We start from the raw sequence: 21,314 nt of genomic DNA, 5'->3' as shown, positions 1-21,314 counted from the left end.
TGTCCTTCCTTACCTTCAGGGCTTGCCCACAGCCATATTTCAACAGGTTAATGCGCGACCACACGTGGCACGCATTGTCCAAAGGTTCTTCGTCAATCGCCAGATTGAATTGCTTCCCTGGCCAGCTCGCTCTCCGGATCTTTCGCCGATAGAAAACATGTGGTCCATGGTTGCTCAACGAGTGACCCAGATTACATCCCCAGCTGCCACACCAGATCAACTTTGGCAACGCGTGGAAGCTGCTTGGTCTGCTGTACCCCAAGAACACATCCAAAGTCTCTTTGAATCAATGCCGAGGCGTGTGGCAGCGGTGATCTCCAACAATGGCTACTCTGGCTACTGATTTTGGCAGGAACCACACTTCACAGAAGTCTATAAATTTAATCATTTGATGCTTGGTCAACATGTTATCTACAAAATAAATATTGTTGCGATATCTCTTGTCTTTCTTGGTGTTGCAATTTGGGTGGCCAGCAGTGTAATTTTAACACTGGAATTTTGTTGGAGAAATATGACTGAAGTATTTCTTGGAATAAGACGTCACGACCGAGGGGGAAAAAACACGAAGAAAGCGTTTGTTCTATATGTAAGCACCACACCTTTTCCTGGATGTTAAATTTAGTTTCCGTACAAAAGTTTCAGTCAAAGTGTTTTCTTATATTTTACAAAAAAGTATTTGTTAAAAAAATTTCAAAACAAGTTCTGAACGATTGAAATTCAATTATTAGTTGATATATAAATGTTAGATGACAATATTTATAGTCAATTTCTAGTAGATTGTGTTTTCTGAGTCAAAAATTGCGGTGCTCGCACAAAAGCTTCAAAAATTAAGGCGCTAGAATTATTTTTTAGGCTTCAAAATAAAATTTTACCCGAAGAAAAGGTCCAAAATAATGCTTCTTTTGACTTTTTCAGGGCTTAGTGAGGCTTTTTCCATATTGGCAGATACGCTGTTGTAAATTCGAAACATATTTGGATACACTCAATCCACAATTTAGTAACTACACAAAAAAAAATTTAGGTGTCAATATCATTTTTTAGTCGCCATGGTGACCGGGCGCATGGGATTTATTCAGCCCTTTGTTCAGTCCTAAGATCTACGGTATCGAACTTAATATTATGTGTTCATGTTAGTGTAGTAATGTTTCGTGTTATGCATACTGTAAATTTTCAAATCCCGTTGGGTTCGAATTTTCCGTAACTCAGACATCCTAAAAGACTCGGTGAAACGGCGTAAGAAAAATTGCCATGTTGTAATATTATTCTCAGATATATTTTTCAACAAGGCTAATTCCAAAGCTCTTTTGCTGTGTAAAAAATGACTAATAATATACTCAATAAAATAATAATGGTACTTATTCTATCGAAATTTTTGGAAAAAAAATTCCTTTGTTTTTCCAAATGATATTTCAATTAAATGAGTTTTATTCACAATTAGGAGTTTCCAAACGAAACTCCAAGTTACAGTTATTTATAACACTTTCACCATATCACGGTGGCTGATACATTCAAGAAAATGTGTCTGGCAAGTTTCTTCCATATATGTAGGCTATATATATTTTGGATGTAGTGAAAAGTCACTGCAGCCAATTACCAGAGTGTAAATATATATTTGCATTTTAGCTACTTTTAGACCATCAAAATTAATACCCTTTAACCGGCACAGAAGAAATCGCTAAACTATCCTGTAAAAAGCCATTTCTTTCTGATTTTCAGCAGGTGCAAAGTAAAATGGGATGAGAAAATGTGCTCCATTGAAAAAAATATCTGGGCTTGTCAATGATGAAACAGTTTTTCTTAATGGTATATATGCAGCCTTGCCGGTTAAAGGGTTAACTATCTACTGACGGTACTTTGAATAATGTTAGATATATTGTTATATACTAACTAATTGTTTGAAAATCAGTATATACTGTATATATATTTTATTCATCTTTCTTTGAGAAAAACTAAAAAAATCTTAGGTCTTCTAAAACATTTTACATGCTAATTATTTATTAATATCATAATTATATTTTTATTCATGTTTATTACCATTTTCTTTTTGATATACTTTTCATAATATGGTAGATAAAGAGTTATGCTTCTTAATTTTTAGGATGAAAAGTTTTAGAATAACATCAGTAACTTGATTGCTAATCCTAAGTGTGATTCGAATAAGTTGAGAAATAAGAATTGACTTTTTTTTAGTGTCTGATAAATTTATCAAACGTTAAAATATTTTTATCACGATACGAATAGCAATCATTGTCACACCTTTCCCCCTTGTCGACAGCATACGAAGACATTTCTTTTGCTCCTCTTTTGGTTGAAATGAGAAAAATATTTCGCGGTCTATGAGCCAATGTAGGCCAAGGCTTGTCAACTTTAGGACTTTTCTCTCAAAGTCCCCTTTTTCTTCCGACCCAGCGCCGGTTAATATGACGTGTGTCAAGAAAGAGCCATGCCATTGGAATGATCGATGACAGCAGCACAAGGGGTGGCGGAGGAAAAAGTAGATGGATAAAAGTGGGTGGTTGAAAAGGAGGAGAGATCGGTGTTGGTGTTGCCAAAAAGCCGTTCCCTAATAGCAGCGAGAAAACAGATTAATGGAATCCGATGGAAACAGATTGCGGAAGGGCCTTTGCCCATGAACGCTCACACACACACACATATATATATATATATATATATATATATACAGTGTCAGAAAAAAAATATATATAGAAGAGATTTGTGGCTTAGAAAGAGAGAAATGAAAAGAGTGGCCTTTTTTCAATCCTTACAACATCTTGGTTGAATTATGAGTGATTCAGACTTTTCTTTTTTTTCGTTCAGTCATGTAGCTTGTTTCCCTGTATTTGAAGTTCTTAACAATAACGTTGCGACGCTTGTTTCCGGAAAAGCGTTATTTCCGGCAATTGCGTACCCTCAGATCACGGGATCATCTTTTTGTGTGCATTCTCTTTTATTCACTATTTTCACGACCGAGTTTCAAAAGACCAACGTGAGCCACATCAACTCATACAGCAAAATTTTCAATGTTTTTCTTTCTAATTCGCTCATTGCTACCGAAGAAGCATTCACAAACTCCCTTTTGTGTTTTCCGAAAATTTCGGAAAATTTTTCATGTGCAGATGTTTTATTTGGGGAGAGGAACATATTGATATTGAACGAAACAACATGATTATGAGCGAACAACGCATCATAAATACTCTATGTATGTACAAATGCAGGAGATTTCGTGAAAATACAGAAAAAAAGAGACTTTAGTAATGTTGTGAATTTCTATAGAACTATTTTAATGATGAAAACTGAGATGTAGAGTGTGAGAGCGGTACTGAGAAACATTTCAGGGATTGAGGTGTACAATTCCATTTACTGGTTTGTCATGAAAATGAAAATGACTCGTCTCAGAGATCCATTATCAAATGTAACGCCAAAAACATTGACTTGTTATACCTCGTCCAATTTTCTTCGGTGAGAACTGGAATATTCCATTCATAAATATTGGGGGAATAGAGGTTTGCGCGTAGACCCTTTATAACTTACTTCGAAAGATTTAATGATAAGTCATATTTGCAGGGCGGGACTAATCGCAAAAAAATCTAGGCGCGAGAAAAAATTTTTAGGCTCCAAATTTTGTTTTTTTTTACTCGAAGGAAAAGGTCCAAAATGATGCTTCTTTTGACTTTTCCAGGACATAGTGACCCTTCTCTCATGTCGGCAGACATGCTGACATAAATTCCATGGACACGTATATTCCATGGGTATTTAAGATACTCACTTAAAATACCAAGGAATTGTTTAGAGGTGTCGCAAATTCGATATCTGGTTCGTTCTGATCAGAAAATTTCCTGTGACAGGAATACAGCAGAAAAACGGTTACACGACCACAGAAAAAGATCGTTACCGCAAGGAGTCCCACATCGAAGGGTTAGCGCACCAACTTCTCGGTGAGTATTAAAAAAAAGGAGGGTGCCGTTCGGAATCGGCAATAAATTGGTCTAATTAGCCCTCATATGCAAAAAAAAAAAAAAAAAAAAAAAAAAGACCGTGGTGCAACAAAAATGATCATAAGTGGTGCCTGGCAATCGACTGGTTAGGGAGCTAGCCTCTCACTGTGCAGGTCTGGGTTCGAATCCCTGTTCGGTCACGGATGTGTACTACTATGCTGATCCCTTAGGAATACGTGGAGATCACTTTATGATAATTATAAATTCCATACATTTTGTGCTGCTGTAAGCCTGTAATTTAGTGACTACACAAAGAAAATTCTAGGCGTTAATATCATTTTTTTACCTGGCGCCTGGGATTTGTGCCGCACAATACATATATGTAATAATTATTTTCGTATGAGAATGTCTGACAAGCGTAGTTAAGTTATACCGGGTTGACGAGAAGTTCTGGACACGTTTTAAAAATTGATAACAAATCAACAGATTTACATAAAGAGGTGCGGTTTGCACGAAAATACTTATCATGGGCTTTTTTTTTGATTAATTAAAAAAAAGTTCAAATTTCACTTACAAGTGGCGCTATAAAACGAAAAAACACGAAACAACTCTTAAAATGCAATGCAACAGTGTATAATTAATGTTTGTAACAATTTGCTTTGCATAAAGTTATCACATTTCGATGCGAGTGCTCTTTTTAGTTTTGGCTATATCGAAACGGGGGGTGAAGGAGTACTCATGTACAGAGGCGTACGCATCATCGACAAGGGCACAAAAGGCTTGGGGGGGCACAAAAATTTTCTTCTCCAGAAATTTGGAGTTATCACCCTTCAGAAAGAATTTTAAATTACTGGGAAATTCGTTATAATACTAATTTAGTATATGAAAGGTATTTCACAGAGATATTAAAAAAAAAGTCTAATTTTTTGTCGGCTAGGGATGCATGAACCCCCGTATGCTTCCCCTTGCGTACGCCTCTGATCATGTTGAAATATTGTAGCTTTAAGTATCCGAAATTGCCATGAACATTAATTATGAACTGTTTGTGTTGAATCTTATGTTATTTCGAATTTTTCGTTTTACAGCGCCACTCGTGACGGGCATTTGAACTTATAAGTTTTCCTTTTAAGTATTTCTTTTCTATAAGTATTTCAGTATAAACAGCAGCTTTTTATGTCAAATAGTTGATTTGTTATTGATTTTTAAAATGTATTCAGGCCTTCTTGTTCACCCTGCATTTCTTTTGCGCCCACACTACACTAAAGATAACATTCCTGAAGTGTGTTTGTAAAATGGCTTCAATTCTATTTATTTATATCAAAATGTTGAGAACACAAACGCGTCTGAAGAGAAAATTTCTACCTGCAAAAGTTGTGTTTGAATTAACAAACTGTCACGTGCACAACACGGCATATAAGCCATTTCGATATCTTTGTCAAACTTATCCTATCAGACCATATTATTAGTTTTAGACCTTTGATTCTGATAAAGATATCTTATTTTAATCGTATCCGAAAAAAAGAGAAGAGTATCGTGTCAACACAACTTCAAAATTGACATCAAGGGATGTAAGCAAAGGATTAAAGAAGTTGCAAAACGGGGGCACGTTGAGCAAATAAAGCTTTCATTCGCTGCGACAATCGGGGTTCTCTTTCCGGATAGTGTTACAATTTTGAGATTCATTTTACCCTTTCTAAGGCCGTGGGAAGTAACTTCCAACCTATTTCTTATACTTGTCTTTAAATACTTCTTTAGGAAGTGTGGATATCACACTATAATAGTCTGGGCTTGCCATTATATGAGTCCAATATGTTCCATAGAATAGAAATTGTTTCATTTATCGGTATTTTCGAAACAATAATAAATCATAAAAAAGAGCGATTCGGAAGGACAAAAAATGGCCCACGATATAGGCTTAAAAAAAATTGACTTCTCCTACAGCAGGTGTTCTTAATCAGGAGTCCCTGGAACCATTTGGGGTCTTTGGCAAGATTTCAGAGGGTCGTAAGATTGAATGAGAATACAATTGAACCAATTATTTTTACATCTTTGTATACTGAATATTATTTTGTGAAGGGGTTCGTGGACTTCATCTCGTCAGCACAAAGCGTCCGTGAAACTGGAAAGGTCGAACACCCCTGTTCTATAAAGCATATAACGCATAACTTATCAAGGTTATGGTCCATTGGAAAATTTTCGATTGTTCCTGAATGAAAGACCATTTTGTTCACTATTTTTCCAATATCATCGATTCATCCGTTTTGAAAAGAAAGTTCGTTCATGTTTCAGATGTTCCAAAAGTTCCGTCACCAAGAATTTAAATGTTGGATCAGTCCCCGATGGTATCCGACGAGGTCTCGCATCGCGTTCCAATCCGAAGGGCAAGCATTCCACCAGAGAAAAGGTGTCAGCGGCATTTCGTGAATTAGAGAGGATTAGTTAAGCGAGAGGAATTAATTTGAAATGATATTCGACTCTGTAGAACAAACACCAGTCGGTGATCTCTTGCAACTTTACCGCCCCCCCCCCACTCGTTATTTTAAGGTGTCCTATCTCGTTGTAAATTGGATAGAGCGGTAGCTAGATTAATGCCGAGTCTCTGCGCGTGTTTCCCATTTGACGACAATGGTGACCCACCTTTCAGCCTCCTCCTACAACGTTACCTAGTTAAAAGTGAACAAATAAGCAGTTTAAACAAGGCCTAATTAGTTTGGTAAATTATTTGGAATTCGGCTTTAGGTTAATAAAACGGACAAAGCGAAGTGTCATTTGGATTCATCTCTCTCTGTTTCTCTCTGCGTGTATTAATAAACAGAGTTCCCAGTAGTTAGTGCCGTTTGTTAACTGTAATCAGATTTAAATTTTGAGTATGGAGAAATGAGGACCGACATATTCTCCTCCCTCCTCCCATTTCTACATACACACAATGCCCATCATTAAACTCGCTTAACTATCAAATTCTTGCATTCAGCGTTATATAGTGACATTAATTTTGGTTCTTACATATACAATTTTTTTCATCCAGTTTTGTCTGTTGTGACACCTATTCGATACCGATGTCCCAAAATGTGTCAAACAATGTCAAAAAAACAATGTCATTTAAGTCTTCGAATATTTCCTTTGTGATGATGTCTGCATCAAATTGTTCAGCTTGAGATTTTTTTTCTTGTCACATTTTTTGATATCGGCATTAATAGCGAAAGCTGCTATAAAATTTGATTTCAGAACGAAGAGATATTTATTCCGCTAACTCGAAGACCAGTGGTATCTCTAAGGTAACTACAGTCCCATAGACAGGAGCTGTGTGGATGTGTGCGCGTCCTGTTGGACTCACATATGGAGGGCCCGGGATCGATTCCCGCAGGCGGCATAGATGAAGTTGCTCTTATCTGGTTCCCAACTTCGAGGATCCCACACCACCAGACCAACCGTGACCCCCGCTCTGTCCCACTTCGAGGATCCCGATTCTTCGAATGCGAGCTGATCTCCTAAAGTCTCTCTAAACATCTCTTTTAAAGTAACGCCACGGAGAGCAACAGATACTCACAGCGGTACAAATATTCAGTCATTACACTTCATTCACAGCTGTAAATATAGATGGCGGCACTGAAAATTCTTATACGAAAATAGATCAACACACCCATTCGGCTAACTCGGTAGAGAATTGCCCATGCCAGTAGACTGAGGTTTTGCTATCGGAAACTTCAAATGACTACCTTCATTAAGCCATTCTGAAATCAAATGTGATGGTGGCATGTTTTATATCTGCTCATATCAGAAACTCAAGAAGAATAAACCGTTATAACCTACTGCTTAGGTCAGGGGTTCTCAAACCTTTTCCATCCTCGGAGCCCCTTTCTCCTATTCAGTGCTTATTCGCGAGCTCCGCCGGCTCCCCAGAACTGTTTAACAAAGAATATTTTCAAAAAACCGGTGTCAAGTGACAAAGGTTGGAGGCACATCAGCGCACCACGGTACACAGTTTGAGAACTCCTGGCTTAGGTGATATTTCAAAACATCTTGCGCCATCGGTGTTATATAGATGGCATAACAAACAGACCAAAAAAAAAAAAAAAATTGAACGCAGGAAATTTTTGTAGAGACGTCTCACGTTACATTGTTGTTCATAATCTCCTTCATAACTACTAATACTATAGTGCGACCACGGAAAAATGGTTTCTGACCTGGAATGACCTTCATGACGAAAAGAGAAGGCTCATTCTTCAGTATGGAAAAATGGAAAAAGAACTGATTTCTCTCTGTGTGGAGGATGTTTATTTCATTTTTCTCCCCCTTTCTCCCAACTGAAGAATGAACACTGCGTTTTCGTCATGAAGGCCATTATAGATGCACTCAGAAGTCATCTTTCCGGGATCACACCATACTTAACCGTACATGTACCTCGTACACGTTTCTCTGCGGAATTTCTAAGGAATCGGTACATGACGGAATGATTGTGTGTATGTGGTGCCCTAGTGCATCTATAACGACTGAATTGCGCTTGTTTCCATATTATACCGGTGCTGCCATCCGTCTTCCATATTTTGAAGCGAAGATGGAAAGTACTTTATGAAATTTCATGCTATGCAAGTATCATGTTGAAGATCTGTCTGCGCTCTGCATAGAACTGCTCTCCGATGGGTGACCGGCTCGCATTTGCGTCTCAAAGCTGGACCTCCTTCACCGTATCACGGAGAGAGAGATCGAAACCCTTGTTGAATCATATAACTTATCCTCATTGATAATAATAACTTCGATGTTAACAGAGAGACGGGTGGTGTGTGGGGTAAGAATTTTAAATAGCTCAGTAAAGAAATTGCCTCGCGATGCAATTAATTCAAGAACAACGCCAAAGAGAGGGCATTGCACGGTACTGTTTTTATTCCCGATTCATCAATGGCATTCGGTTGACCGACCTCTTCTTGTTACGTCTATGAAATATTAACCCTTACTTTGCCAGCAAGATTCAGTAATAACACCTTTTGCGGGCAATATAAATAGCCCGACAGGAAATCCCAGACATTGACCAGAGGCACGCCTCACAGGCCAACATGAGAAAATAATACGCGAGCAGTGTGGGCTTGATAGAATAATTATATGCAGATTAGAGGGAACCGTATATCCACACCCTCAGAGAGAGAGAGAGAGAGAGGCTTGGGTTTTATAAAATGAAAGCCTCATCTCACTCTGGGTGCTGTTGCCTCAGTTTTCTTTTCCCTTTTTTAAGAGATTGGCATTGCTTGTTAGCATGTCAACATAAAGAGGTATCCTATAGCAAACAGAGAGTTTTTTTTTTTTTGGCCCTTGTAAAGTCTGGTCTCGCCTGCTTGTGCTTTCTCAGCTAAGAGATATCTACACAGATAAGATGGGTTCGTTCCACCGACATTGTCGAGGTCAAGCGAAACAAGGAAACGTTCTGTGGGTTGTTTCGAAATTACGTCATTGCTCAACCCTGGTGGAAAATTATTGCATGGGATTTATGGTTTGTCATTACTCAATTTCATTTTTGTTTTGATCGTCTTCGCTGTAATTTTTCGCTACTTGTCCGAGCAACGAGCTTTGATAAAGTTCATAAAATATTCATCGTATGCGCAGTTGAGTAGAGTAAATACAGTTGGCCCCACTTAATGGGGGAACGGGTAGTCTTTGATGCTCCGCTTAATATATTATACTGATAAAAAGAAACCTCTGGAACCACAATTTCACCCGTAAAGACCGTGTTTAAGTACTAATAATTCTATAACTTTTCCCCGCTTTATATTAGAATTCACATGACAACTGTAAATACATATCAACCACTGTATACATTATATTTTTACTGAATGACGCATTCAAAAATTGAGTAAAACGTATGAATAGTTAAAATTTATGAAAAATCTAGAATCGGTGCCATGTGATATCAAAGTTATATTTTCAATATATTTAATTATTTTATTTTCAAATAAAAGTAACCTTTTTCAAAAATTAACGGATTCATACTCCCCCCACCCCCCCTTTTTTTCGCTTGTCTCTGAATTGCTTGAATTCAATTCTACACAAGGGCTGAAGGTTAATTACTGGGAAGTAAAATCAATGCCATCAATTCCTGGAAAGTGTGATTTTGAGTGACGAGAAATAAAAAAACTTATACGTATATTCATACAAGATATACAGTTGACTGGATGTTGTGAAGATATTTATTATTTTAGATGTTAATTTTTTAAGGAAGGAAAAAACTCATCTCTGCCTCTACCGGGAGTCGAACCCGGGTCCCTCGATTGCCGGACGAGTGATCTTGTATTAACAAGTGGAGAGCGACATTGACCCGGGTTCGACTCCCGGTAGAGGCAGAGATGAGTTTTTTCCTTCCTTAAAAAATTAACATCTAAAATAATAAATATCTTCACAACATCCAGTCAACTGTATATCTTGTATTAACAAGTGGAGAGCGACATTCATGTCATTTATACGTATATAGTTCAAAAGTATTCGTTATATGAAGGCTTTTATTCGTTAAATAGGGTGTAACCTCTATTTTCACCAAAATTTCAGGAAAACATCGTTTAATCGAGGAAGTCGTTGAATCAGAGTTCGTTAAATCGGGGTCCGACTGTATTTGTCAGTTCATTGGTCTTTTTTTTAAACCAGTAACTAGCCGATATAGCCAACCGTGATATTTCTAGGTCTCCCGATAGGACGGTATCTATGAACAAAGGCTTTGTATTCTTGATCGGCCCTGTTTTCTCCGTTGATGACAGAAAGCGAAACATATGTAGCCGATTAGTGAACGAGATAGAAGTCAACTGAATACGAGCAATATAATTGCAAACACACGATGCCATAGAATCATCAAGTACTAACTTTAAAGCATCATCATCATCATCACCACCAGCCACCATCAATAACCGGCGGTGAGCGTGTATAATTGATTGATTAACGGCCATCTACTAATTAGTTCGGAGCGGTATGGTCTAATAAATGACGTGATGATGAATCGCCGTCTCATACCCGCTCTTAATACCGATGGTCCATCTATAACTGTCATTATCCCTTTGGCATGTCAATGTAGAGAACCATATAACCATTTGGCCATTTATACTCCAAGTTTCTTGCTTAATGGAAAAGAAATGTTCACTCTATATATATATTTTTTTCTCCGTGTCTGGCTGTAAGAGATGTAAGATGGTCAGTGATGGTAGAAAAAGGAAAACATCAATGTGCCATTTATCATAAAGTAGCCATCAAACTGTATTAAGTCGTATCAAATGCGCCGATCAGCTGGAGTTCCTCGGGGCAATTGATGAATTATTAATTGATTTTCGATCGCTTTCTTTTTATTTTTTTTTCTTACGAATGCCGATTTGATACGCACGTATCATGGTACAATGTAATCCTTTTACAGTATACAAGGGGCCATTCAAGTATTACGTAACAAGATTTTCAGCCATTTTTGACCCCCTCCCCTCTTGGCAGTAAAAGTAAGCAAAACACTGACCCCCCCTCCACCCCCCTGTCAGCAAAATTTCGTCAGCAGCTTTGAATATTTCATGTCTTCACATACAGGTGGTTGATGACGTAAGCAACCTTCAAACCCCCCTCTCCCCTTGTCATCAAAAGTCAGCAAATCCCCCCCCCCCCCGATGCTGACGTAATACTTGAATGACCCTAACGTATTTTTGCTGCCTCTATTTCATCGTGTGGTGACGAAAGGGAAATGAATATTTTTAACAAACGCAGGAAAAACGGACTGAGTTTGAATCTCGTGATGAACCTCATAAATTTGCGAAAGGAAAATTTCTGCTTTATATGTATATAATTCTTTTCTATTGCCATATTCGTTTCTTATCCGAACACTAACAAAGAATCGCGTCTTCAAAGTAAATATGAAATTTCTCGTAATGTTTTTTCACAACTATATTAGGTATCAGTATTACAGTCAGCGCTCGTTATAACGACCCCCCAACCTTTTCGTTACATGGAGGAACGGGCATTTATATTGCAGGATCGTTATATTTGGTATTAAAAAAAAATTAGCTTCAATGAAAATTTCATACCTTTATTATAGTAGCTAAAATACCCGGCGCTTCCTCGATTTTCTTCAATTCTGGGAGGATTGAATAAGTGACAAACCATTATAAAGGATAAAACTATAATACTGGCAGCATCAAAGAAGTGACAAACCATTGTAAAGGCATGCGCATGTCTCAAACGCATTGTTAGGGAGCCACGACAACCGAAGTAAACATTCCGAAAGTGACTGCTGGGACCCAGGAACCATTGTTGCCCGACGGGTTATCGCCCATTTCGAGCTTGGGGGATTGTCTGGAGAGGGGCTTAGCTAAGGATCAACTTCGGTCTGGTGTTTTGTTTGACTCGCTCTGGCTGGTTAGATTTATATTAAAAAAATGAATATATATATAAAATATAAACTGGATGTAATGGTTATTATGAAACCATTCGTGTCGCCCCGCCAGCACCCTAGCTAGAATAGCGGAATGAAGGACACTTGTGGTTATCACATTTACATCATTGTGACGGGAATGTCATAAAAATTCTTCTTCGGGTCCCGTTAGTACATGCTATATCTTGTACATGTAATGGTTATGTATTAGCAGTGGCAGTCATGTGGATATGATTTTTGTTGTTGTTTTTATCCATTTCTGTTTCCCCCCCCCCACTTATTTTTGTAATATTTAAAACATTATTTCATAAAACTGGTGGACAGATTTCTTGTTTTTCGTTGGCGTGTATATATCTGACAAGGCTTGTAATCCTTGCTGCTGTGTTTTTGTTTTTGATTATTTGAGTGAACCATTGTTTTCTATTGTTTTCGGAATATTTGTACATGTGTAGATGTTTTGTAAATTTGCACACTGTGGCATAGTGAACAGGAGTACCCACATCCACCATACCGCAGGTACATTTGTCTGTTCGGCGGCGTTTCCGTTCGTGTAGAACAACAGTGAGGGAGTAAAAGAAATGGGATGAAAGAAAATGTACTGTACTTGCTATAAAGAAAGAACAGATCCCGGATAGTACCGATTAATGAATTGATCCGATGATCTTTCAAGTTCTGCAGGAGATAGATATACACATATATCGATATACATAACGATACCGAACCAAGAAAAAATATCTTTGTAGAGGAACCACTCGACTGCCGGGCGGCAGTCGGGGAACTAGATTCTCACTGTACAAGTCTGGGTTCGAATCCCAGTTCGGGCATGGATGTTTATTAACGCTAACAAATTAAATCCGCCTCTGAGTCCCAGTGCTCATATTTCGGTATCTGACATGACTTTTAGGCACAAATGCGAGCTGATCGCCCATTTGAAAATGTCTTACCGCTGAGAGTAGGCAGACCTACAACACGATATACTTACGTAACATGAAAATTCAAGTATTTGTCATCTCCATTTCAATGTATAGAACACAGATGGCGGAGTACCAGCAAGAACACGAAGCAAACACAACTTCGACAACATGAATACGTTGGGGGTCCTACATACTCCAAAAAAAAACACATTCTGGCACGTACCGATTCGTTAGAAATTCCGCAGAGGTGACATCAAACGGTATATCAGTATTCGCATCTCTTTCTTACTCACACCAAAATATCGATCTTCCACTGTCCGACGAAATCTAGTATGGAGTGGCCGACCATTTTGCAAAGTGCCCAGACATTGCCTTCGACATTTATTCTAACATGGCCATGCAATTTCTAGTCCTTAAAAACAAGCCAATATAATGAAAGAAAAAAAAGCCCACAGACCACATCTTACGAGGTGAAGTCCTCCATCTTGTCTTGTACACAACCACAAAATACTGAAAAAAAACCCTGTATATGGAGAGTGTGTGTGTATACATCTATAAGAGATTGGAGAGGAGAAATCACCCAGTCCTTCAAATAATAAAGGTCCCTACCCTCCACAAAAGAAGTAAATATTGTATATGAGGTCAGCGTGGAATTCCGCCGACATGGGAAATGCCTTCCACTAGATTTAACAATGAAGAATAATGACTTTTCTTGTTGGGAGTCTCGTGTGGGTTTAGAGATTCACTCGTGCCATCCTCGCTGGGAATATAACTGACGACGGAAGCAATGGAGCAGAAACGTAAAAGAAATAGTGAAATAACACAGTGGTGCTCTTGTAATAATCACTCCCACTGATGAGAATCACGGCCGGGTCACAGAATTAATTTCAATTTTCATTATTGCATTATTACATGCAATCGTATACTCCATATGGTGAGTTAAAATATGGATATGTGGTCTAAGTCTCAGCACAGCGACATGCAAGGGGCTACTACTAAACCACACATGCACCTCGTCCATATTCCTCTGTGTAACTTCTAACGAATCGGTACGTGTTGGAATGTGCGTGTACGTGTTGTGAATTTAACGTAAAGTTTGTTTCTGTGTAATGCTTGTCACGTGTATGGAGAGAGAGGGAGGAGGGAGGGAGGGAAAGAGTGCTGCCTTCTGCCATCAACTTTTCTAACTATGTGTGAAGAGTAATGATTAAATAAAGATATACATTGAAAATAATTTGAAAAATTAAATTTAATAGTTTTATACAGTATGATAGTAATCTAGTGTTTTGTTCTTATGCATAAAAAACTAGCGCGCATATATGCGCTTTGGTGATAGTGGCCAGGAAAATTCTGCGCATATATATGCGCTTATGATGTAAATGGGTTAAGCAGCCCATGGTGTGGTTCCATATTGCTCAAGTTATCCGCGGTACAGTTCTAGATCACTTAAGTGACCTAAGGCGCAGTTTCAGAGCACTTTTGTGACTTGCGGCACAGTTCCAGAGCACATAAGCGGTCCGCGGCGCAGTTCCATGTAGCTTTATTTACTCACGGCTTGGTTGCAGATAGCTCAAGTGGCCCAGGGCGCATTTAAACCTGAATTAAGTGGACCACTACTTTACCGCACACCAACTCCGGTCATATATCGCCATACGATAATTTTCAATCAGTGGTTAGTTTCAATTAGGGTTAGTTTGTGGGAAATGATGGTGCCATTTATCGGTAGTCACCCCAGCCTCAGTAGGTAGAGAACTGTTTCTGATGCTCTTTGGCTGGATTCGAACCCGTGTACCTTGACGGTAACCTTCATTAGTGGAAGACGGGCATCTTACCATTGCACTACTCGGGTGCGTCTTAAGTGGACCGTGACACATTCCCAGATCACTCAAGTGACATACGGTATATTTATAGAAAGCAGTGTGACCTATGGCACAATGTCAGATCACTTGATTTATCCGCGGCGCCTTCACAGATCACTTAAGTGGTTTGTGGCACATTCACAGATACTTAATTTATCTGCGACACATTCGCGGATCTCTTAAGTGGCCCGCGACTTTCTCTCAAACCGAAGAAGTGTCCCGCACTCTGGTAAAGGTTCAGCACCCTCGGCATGGAGAACAGGTCAAGAGAAATGCTGTACAGTATAACAACTTTTAAGACTTTTATCACCTCCATGGCAAGTTTTTAACAAATAAAAAATCCAACGCTCGAAGATGATGAGCAGCCCATGCTCATCTGAGATACAGAAGCGTGCCCCATAAATCATCATACATCAGTATTTACTTCGCGAGGGGGGTATGTACGAAGCTCGTCGCATTTTTTGAGGTTGGTATTTATGAGCGTAAAAAGAAAAGGCACTGCTCTGGTGGTCTTTTATTTTTTTGTTGAAACAATCGATCTCGTGGTACGCATTTTCCTTTCCAAAATGGAATGTCAAAACTATGAGATTATTCTTTTATTTTTCTTGCTCCGCACCCAAACTCGTCTATAGGTTGTTCACATGAACTTCCAAAGAGAGATAGGGTTAGTACGTACGGTATATATCTATTATAACTAACTACTCTTAAACACTCAGAATTCTAGAAGAGAGAGATTATTTTTTTGTTTTTTTTTCTAATGTGTGTGTATGGTGAGAGGAATAATATAAAAGGGGAGGGGTTGTGACCCATCCTCGTTTTACTCCATCGGTGACCTCCAGGGTATGGTATACTACTCCGATTACGAGACTTATCTCTTATTTTTATTCTCACCCGTGGGGGTATAAGTATGGTTCTTCTCCTCTCCCTCGAAATTATGCTATCAATCAGGTCAGAATAACGATTGGTGACAGACCAATTAGATTCGGATATCCCAGAGTTTTTTTTTCTACCATCTCCCAATGCTTCTTATGGGAGGCTGCAGAACTGACCCAACGGAACCCTTTACTTTCGAACCGGTGCGGTACAACTTTGATGGTGATGGATGGACCAGCTGTCCGGTGGGTCAGTCTCCTCTCCTCTCACCAAGTCGGCCTTCCTCTCATCTACTTCTTTTTTTTTTCATTTGAAGGCTTCTCTTATAGCGTCCTTAGTGCAGTTTTATCAGATAGGAGAACCTACCTTGGTGCCTTTACTGTCGTCTTCTTTCCGCTCGGGATGGTCGAATTCGAGATAAGCCACGTTCTTGTAATCATCGAATAAATGAGCCCTATCATTTGAAAGTTTTTCGCTGGAATTTGTACATCAAATCTCCTTCATCTTTGTTCCTAACCGGTATGTAAATTGAGGAATGGCATTATATTCCTATATTATATTAGGTTCACTAATTTGAAAGACGGGGGAGGGGGTAAGAATTAATTTCGTGAGAGGGTAATCAATCATAATATTATTTGATTTCTGATGAAAAAAAAAATGCTGTTTATCAATTTTACATATTGTAAACATATGGATCAGCGTTTTTCATCCGGGGCTCCGCGAAATCCTAGGGTAGCTGAAGATTTCGCCAGGAGTTCCGCGAAAAAAGTAATGAATAGGCGTGAATGTGCGAGCCGATTTTCCATTTAACAATTTGTCTGCGCAAACAGTCGGAGATGCGCTTCTTCATTGAAAAAGAGATTTTCAATGTCTCATAGATGGCCAAAAATCAATTGAAATATTATTATTTGCTTAGAGTGCTGCTTGAATTATGTTTGAAAAATTCGGATTGAAAATAAACGTCAGTTAAGCTGTTATTCTCCTATTTACTTCAATCTTTTCATCCACTTCTGTTCCTAACATGATAACAAGGATAAACCAGTTTTTTTCCTCAGATTTATCGCTGATACTTCAAATAAATTCATTCATTCATTCAAACCGAGCACAAATCCGGTCTCTCTCCATGGACAATTTCCTGCCGATTCAGTTGAGCAGGAAGTGTGTGTACCTAAAAGCCTGAGTGCGTATCTAATGTCGTGTTTTGAATTTTCAGTGCGGCCATCTGTGAATGAAATGTAATGATTGAATATTTGTACCGTTGCAGGCCCGTTGCTCTCTGTGGTGGGACTTTTTAATGGGGAAATCGGCTCGAATTCGCGATTCGAAGTTGGAAGCTGCTTTTTTTTTTCCAAACCGAGCACAACTCAGGTCTATCGCCATAGGCAATTTACTACCTAGCGAGTTGTGCCGGAAGTGTAAGTGTGTGTACCTAACAGTCTGAGTGCGTATCTAGTGTTGTGTATGATTTTTCAGTGCTGCCATCTATATCTCAGAAGTGAAGTGAGTGATGTGTAGTGACTGAATATTTGTACTGTTTGTAGGCCTGTTGCTCTCTGTGGTGAGACGACGTTGGCTATAAATACAGATCACCCAAATGTGTTGCCAACAGCCTGTGCGGTATGGGGTTAAGGAAACTGCAAATGTAGAAAGAAAATAGGTGGCGACTGGAGCAAAAAAATCTCAGCCTCCACTCTCAAATGTCTGGTCGCCACGTCGCGAGAGGAAAACCGTTAATTTTAACCTTTATCAATATATATACAGTTTTATTCAAACATTCTAAATACGTCACAGGTTTATTCACATTAATAATCTGCTTTTGCTTTCATGCTAATCCCGAAGTCACAAATCAATGCATAATTATATTTAATAATTAATGATCAAATTCGATTCCAAACTTGAAATCCGAATGAAACTGTGTTATCTCTAGAGACGATGATATTACCGACAATTATTGAAATGATGACGCCGTTATATATTAAGATGTTATATATATATTTCAGTATGATAATGACTATATGCTAGGGTATTCAATGCCGACGTCATTGTTTGGGAAACTCACTTGGGAAATATTTCGTCGCCGATGATCTTGAGCTGCGAACTAGAGATAGCGACGACGACTGGATTCATCGAACTGTTGATTCAATAGACTCAGGTTGAATCAATTAGATACGAAAGGGGCTTCCTTTTCTTCTCGGGGCCCCGTTATTGCACAAGAAGCCAGAGGAAAATGCCAGAATCTCATTGTCATTAAATGGCGTGGGGAGGCTCGTGTATTTTCCTGAATGACGAGGAATCTGATGAAATTTGTCTCGTCGTTCCTAACGACAACAGACCTTCTCGCTCGTCCGTTAACGAGCCAAGATTCAACCCCGCCGTGTCGAATTGATTCACTGCCGAATAGTTTACTAATTAGAAGATGGCAACACTGATTTGCTTTCAACTGTATTACTAGTTACTACGGGCAAGATTCTTCTTGCCAAAACTGAATGAATGATAATCACGGGTAATGGTGTTTTCTGACATTCTCTGGAATTCGAGCGACCTCCCTATGTCATTTTCGGGTCCGTTATTCGTTAATCTTCAATAAGATATCCGTATTCAGCGAGACATATTATTTATAATCTGATTTCATGATAAAATTTCGTATTAATTCAAGGAATTTAATCTACATCAAAAATAAGCCGAATGATTTTGCAAGAGAAAAGCATTTCTTTCGAAAGCTAACGGCATGTGGATGTAATTAAATAATACTTCCAAAAATTCTTCGTTAAGATATTCTTCGTATTCGAAATTTAATTACGATGGAAATAGAATTTTGAATTCTCTCGTATTTATCTGGATACTTTTAAATTTCTTCTCGCAAAAAACACCATTTTAACTTCGTTAAGCTTGAGTGTTTTTTTCAAAGGCAGAATTTCACGTGAATTTCGAATGCACCGTTTTTCGAGGCGAATTGTTTTTAGTTTAATTTGGTAACTGTTTACAAGTCCGGTTCGTCGACGTAGGGTCAATTTTTTCACCTCTGACTCCGAAGAGGAAGTGGGCAGGGTTGTACTGAATTGTGTTTTTTTTTTGTTGAAACTAATAAATCAATTGTGAAACTTGACAATTTTTTCTTGTTTCTTCTATATGTCTAATATTGTCTATTGTCGAATATTTGTCATATTTATTTGCCTTTTAATTTTACACACTTTTTTTGTGATGTAAGAAGAGAGCTTCACTTGCCTTCCCCACACATACAGCTATATACATGTATATACTGTACATAAATAAATATGCGTTAACATCGTAAATGCTATGTATCCAGATTCCGCCATCTATTCTCAAAAAGAGAAACTAGTAACGTAAGTAGGATTTACCGTGTTTAATTTTACGAATATTAAAGTGTCTTATATGTTAATTGTCAAGTGCTGTCATCTATCTTTTAGCTATTATAGGGGGGGGGGGGAATTGCATAGAATGAATATTTATATGGGTGTACTTTCGCTTTAGGCGGTTTCGTTATAGCGTGATTTTGAAAAGTTAAATTTAGGAATTGCGACTTGCAAAATTTGGTCAAGAGTTTGATTTTAATCCTGAAAATGGTTTTGCAAATTAGAAGTATGACATAATTAAAATGACAAATCCCTTTGGATTTGCTGATTTAGACAAATATGGAAGAAACGCTCAAGTCTATCGTATCAGATCTCAGTACATTTTTTGGTAACACATCAACAATGCCACCATGATTTCAATCCAAGAAAACAATCCTAATGAATCTTGAATTGTCATATTTGCGAGGCATATCCAGAATTCCCCAGCTTTGCTTCTAAGGTTTTTATAAAGAGACGGAGAATGTGCTGCTTGCTAGCTGAATTTCCACTGCTTTTATTAAAAAAGTTACCAGCCTATCATATCAGAATCTTTTCAGGAAAGAGAATATCCAACTTGCACGCTAAAATCAATATGCAGTGGTGAAGACAGAAGCAAAAAAGTATTGATCAGATTTTGTTATATAGCTTAAATTTAGAACTTTTTTTGGATAATTAATCCATTCAAAATTTTTTATTTTGCTGCTGGAAGTTGGGTTTACTTTTTCTTATCCTTCTGAAAAAAAGAAAAAAATCCGACGGGCCCTCAAGAGTAAAGAAATTTACCTTGTCTTATTGGTGGAGCTGTGCCGTTTCTTTGCCCGAAGAACTGGAGCCAAGTTTAACAAGGTAATTCTGAAACGGCTGATCATGAGTAAAACTAAGGCCGCCAGTTGCGGCGAGTAAACTGATACTGACGCTGTAAAAACCTGGTAATGCTAAGAAAACTGCTGTTATTGTTGGTACTGTGACAGATGATTTGATGGTTTTGATGTTCCAAAGACGACGGTATGTGCTCTGCGGGTGACTGAACGTCCAAGAGCCAAGATTTTGAAAGCTGGTGGTGAAATTATCACATTCGATCAGTTGGCTCTACAGTCGCCAAAAGGGAAGACACACTTTTGATGCAAGGGCTTAGGAATGCAAGAGAGGCATGCAGACACTTTGACTCAGCTCCGGTTGTGCCACACAGTCATACCAATCCGTATATGCTATCCAAGGGACATAAATTTGAGATGGCTCGTGACCGCAAGAAGGTGGCTCCAAAGCTTAGGTTGGACTATGCAAAATGTTGAATAAAACACAATCAATATTTTTTCTTTACGCTGCAAAAAAATAAAAAAAAATCTCATGTTAGATTTAACTCACTTTACGCGATTATTTTTTGAAACCAATTAATCGCGTAAAGCGGGGGGCGCCTGTAATTGGAACGATGCATGGCTGGTCATCTCCTTGAGAAAAGCACCTTCTTCCAGAGATCTGCTCACATTTTCACCTCAGAGTTAAATAATCGCAGAAAACCAGCTTCACCTGATGACAGGGTGTGTGTCACCTGCGGGAATCGTACACGAGCTCATACTATACGTAGACCCATCTCGACAACCTTGACATGTTTTGGTGTCTAATTAGACTAACCTAATAAAATTCCTTCAAAAAATTTAGAATGCAGTTCTTTAAAAGTCAAGTTCTCTGGTATTATTTCTTTGAATCCCTTCTCCCGCACCCATCATCAGTATGCCCACCCCCACATGAGTAGATCCCGCGAAATCTCTCGCTGAAATTAATCCAACCATACCATCTGGTACCATTGATGAATATTTTCAGAAATTCATGGTTCATGTCGTGTATGCACATATTTAATTTATACATGCATAATAAAGCATTCGACGCCCAATCTCTTATCCGGGACAATGACTAAAATTGACAATTATCGATAAAGCCTGGGCGGTATACGGTATGAAATGAAATGAAAGTTTAGTTCATGTTCAATCATCGATAAAATC

The 21,314-nt window shown here is 38.4% G+C and overlaps 1 protein-coding gene and 1 pseudogene across 1 annotated transcript in view; both read left to right on the top strand.

The window, feature by feature from the left end:
- The window catches only part of LOC149076543 (uncharacterized), a 374,649-nt gene that overhangs the window by 68,638 nt on the left and 284,697 nt on the right, over positions 1-21,314 (top strand). The window lies entirely within an intron of this gene.
- Positions 16,652-20,606, top strand: LOC149076548 (large ribosomal subunit protein eL18 pseudogene; annotated as a pseudogene).

Source organism: Pholcus phalangioides, unplaced genomic scaffold (assembly GCF_987345545.1).
Source record: "Pholcus phalangioides strain wild (caught in Gottingen) unplaced genomic scaffold, Ppha-v1.0 ptg000015l_1, whole genome shotgun sequence".
NCBI classification, from domain to species: domain Eukaryota; kingdom Metazoa; phylum Arthropoda; class Arachnida; order Araneae; family Pholcidae; genus Pholcus; species Pholcus phalangioides.
The sequence above is the reverse complement of the archived record's forward strand: the minus strand, read 5'-3'. Positions and strand labels throughout refer to the sequence as shown.